A 4,009-nucleotide genomic window follows, 5' to 3' on the forward strand; every position below is an offset into this window, starting at 1 on the left:
TTTTGGAAACTTTCACGAAAATGTGATAATTTGCTGATAAATTTCTAAGCCCCGTAACACCCTAAAAAAGTAAAAAAGTATGTTTACCAAATTATGCCAGAATAAAGAGGACATATCGGTAATGTGACTTAGTAACTAATTTATGTGCTACAACGTTCTTTTTTTTTAGAAGCAGAGAATTTCAAAGTTCATAAAATGCAATTTTTTTATTTTTTTCATGATATTTTGATGTTTTTCACAAAAAATACATAAAGTAGTGACCAAATTTTTCCACTAACATAAAGTGCCATATGTGACGAAAAAAACTGTTTCAGAATCGCTAGCATACGTTAAAGCATCACTAAGCTATAAGAGCATAAAGTGAGACAGGTCAGATTTTGAAAAATTAGCCTGGTCATTAAGGCCCAAACTAGCTGCAGCACGAAGGGGTTAAAGGTGGTAGTACCATTGGCTTTGGTAGTTGCCATGGTGAGGGTGCAGCATGCATGCACAGTTACGTCACTCTTTTGAGAATGTATACACAGGTCTTTGGCCCCCTGAGTGTCATGCTAAACACATTGCTATTCATCTGGATTATGTAAATGTACAGTGTGCATTTTTAGTAACAGACTCTGGTAATTATTGTAGGGAATTAATCCTAAAGTGGCACCTATATTAACATAAGGGATGTGTCCTGGTTTGGATGTGGACAGACCCCTTTATCAGAGTAGGGAGCATTGTCTACACTTTCTTTATAATTTGTACTTATACATACTTTTTTTGAATAGTAAATTATATGTGTTAGCGCTCAATTTTTGTGTTTTTATGCTACTTTTACAATCATTTGATTGGTAGGATGATATTGGAAGACATGTAGTATCCATGTTGTATAATAAGCGTTATGCTGTTGTGCTATAGTGTTGTGTTGGCATGCGGTGGGGTGGCCAAAATAGTCTGATGATCCCTGTGAGCTGAGCAAACATTTTCTTTAGTGATGCAACATATAGATTTAAGAACTCTGGTCACTAGGATTCTGTGAAGCAACATTAACACTTTACTGAAAGTCTCCACAACAATCCAGGCCAAAATTTGGTAAAGCACAAGATGTAAAGTTAGAGTACATGCTAGATGGATAAATGGATAGTAAAGCTGTAGTCACAGTTTCCTTTGTTGCTATTTATGCAGTTCTATTGGAATAAAGTCTATGAATACTTTTGAGCACTAGTAGAGATGTTGTAAGTCCATTAAGTTGCTGTATGAAACCTGGAGGGTCACACAGAGGAAGGAACAGTTTGTGTTGTATAAGGCCTTATGCACACGTTCAGTATTTTTTTCTGGTCCTGAAACAACCCGTGAGAAATTGTGGATTGGACATCCGTATTCCATCCGTATTTCAGTAAATCCGTTTTTGCTGCTGACTGCTTTATACAAGTGATTAAAGTTGAGTAGGTTAAAAAAAAAAAAAAAAAAGGTTGCCAAACCCCTAAAATAAGTCACATGATCGCTTGTCAGCCATTTTACTTTGCCATTTCTGGTTTGCTTTGCTGTGAGACAGTTCTGTTATTTACTTCTGCTTGTCTAGCTTTGGTTTTTGACTTTACTTATCACCGTGAAGATGACCGATCAAGTAGCTGATGAAGCACTCCGGACCTGGCTTGTTTCCTGGCGCTTTGGAGAGCAGGACACGCTTAAAGAAGAGCCGAGGAGCAAGCGTCGGAGATACTGGGTACACCCCATTGTCTCTGCGCGGCTGGAAAGGGGACAGTTTTATCAGCTGTACACTGACCTGCGAAGGTATCCTGACAAGTTCCAGAACTATTGCCGGATGACCATTGCGACCTTTGATCGCCTCCTTGCTGACCTGCGTCCAGGACTGCTATACCGGGATACAGTAATGCGAGAGGCAATTTCACCAGAAGAAAGGCTCCTTGTGACCCTCAGGTGCGTTCGTTATTTTAATTTCGTGTATTAAAATCCTACTATAGTTTCTTGAAAATGTTTAAATACTAATAATCTTTACTGCCTTTTATTGCAGATTTCTTGCCACTGGTAACTCATTTGCATGCCTGCATTATGAGTTTGTGTTGGGGATTTCCACAATATCCTCTATTGTTGGATTGACCTGCTCAGCCATGTGGGAGCGTCTGAGGGCCCAAGTAATGCCACCCCCCCCCCCCCCCAGCCTGAAGATTGGATTCGCATCGCTGGGGGCTTTGAAGCAACAGCGCAGTTTCCAAACTGCATCGGTGCCCTGGATGGAAAGCATATTCGTGTGAAGAAGCCATCTAATTCAGGGTCCCTGTATTTCAATTACAAACATTATTTCTCAGTGGTCCTGTTGGCATTAGCTGACAGTGACTATCGGTTTGTGGTTGTGGATATAGGGGCCTATGGAAGCGCAGCGGATGCGGGTGTTTTTAGGGCTTCCAGAATTGGAGAGATGCTGAAGTCCAACCACCTGGGCATCCCGGAATCAAGGCCTCTACCTGGATCATCTGGACCTCCAGCTCCATTTGTGATTGTGGCTGATGAAGGGTTTGGCTTACAGACCCACCTCTTGCGTCCTTTTCCAAGGCGAGGCTTGGATGACCGGAGGCGCATTTTCACCTCACTCGTGCGAGGCGGTATGTGGAGTGTGCCTTTGGAATTCTGAGCTCCAAGTGGCGGGTAATGCAGTCTGCCCTTCAGTTAACTCCTGACAAGGTTAAGAAGGTGATACAGGCTTGTGTTATCCTTCACAACTATGTCAGGATTCATGATGCCACAGTCATCCCAGAGGAACAGATGTCAGCCATGCAGTCTGCCGCCATCCCGTTGGAAGGGAACCTGCAAGGAAGGCCTGGATCGTCAGGATTGGCTGTCCGGGACTTCTATGCAGACTACTTTCTATCACCAGCAGGAGCAGTACCATGGCAGAGGGATATCTGTTAAGAGACTTTGATTCTGGACTGGTGCTTCAAGTTCTATTAGTTAGTTTAGTTTTGGTTCCTGAGTTAGTTAGGGACTCGCAGTAGATGAGGCCCCTTGACGTGGGCTGCGAGCTTGCGATATTTGCGTCCACATTCTCATTTTGGATTTCAAAATGAGTAATGTAGGCACAATTATCAACTAAGATCTCATCATCTGAGGACATATGTCACAGTCCACGGGCCACCCTGAAATTTTTGGGAAAAGGAAAGGCTGATGTAGGTTCCCAGACACCAGAAGCACAGTGGATTTTATGCTGCAAATTCACAGTAAACTCCTGTGGGATCCATTCCCTGTCCTTTTATGCAGCAGAAATGACCCCCGCTGACTGAAGCAAAAATTAGCTGCTCTGCACTTTGTATTGCTCCCGGGCCTTCCGTCGTCTGCACGTCACACTCAACAAATCAGTGTTTCACCACCGCTACTACTGATTGGCTGAGCGTGATGTCCAGCAGATAAACCCCAAAATACGTCTCTGCACGGTCGGGGGTTGGGTGGGGGGTTAACTTACATACTCATCCTGCTGTGAGTACAGTCTTAACAACCATGGGACTCCAGGAGCCTGTGGGCCAGGGTAACCCCAAAGGCCACCTACATTATAATGCACTATTGAGCCATTCAAATAACAAATGTTGTATGTGGTGTGAAATAAACGGACAAACCATGATCTCAAACTGTTTTTTTTTTTTTAATACTCCAGTAGAAACTCACATATTTTCTGTACATCACAAATGCTTTCATCAAACACAAACTCCAAACTTTGTGAAAGTGTATAAGGTTTGGGTAGGGGTGGCGATGGTTGGGGTGTCCCCATACTTAAACATATCTGCAATTTTGGAGAGTTTGTCTGAGTCAAAATGTTTGCTAAAAGTCTCAACCACAGCCAACAGAGTCCCATAGCATCTCTGGCGTTTCTCTTCAGGTACACTGTCCAGTGCAACTGCCAGGCTGTTGCAGAACAGCTGGTTTGGCTTCTGCTCTCCACGTTTCTTCAGTATTTCGAGGACCTAAAAAAAAGAAAAATATGAAGTCTCTATGTACATGTCTCTATGACCTGTTGACA

General features: G+C 42.9%; 1 pseudogene; it reads left to right on the forward strand.

Annotated features, from left to right (window-relative positions):
- Positions 1–1,594: 1,594 nt before the first annotated feature.
- On the forward strand, positions 1,595–2,910 carry LOC138794168 (uncharacterized; annotated as a pseudogene).
- Positions 2,911–4,009: the final 1,099 nt, after the last annotated feature.

Source organism: Dendropsophus ebraccatus, chromosome 5, assembly GCF_027789765.1.
Source record: "Dendropsophus ebraccatus isolate aDenEbr1 chromosome 5, aDenEbr1.pat, whole genome shotgun sequence".
NCBI lineage: Eukaryota > Metazoa > Chordata > Amphibia > Anura > Hylidae > Dendropsophus > Dendropsophus ebraccatus.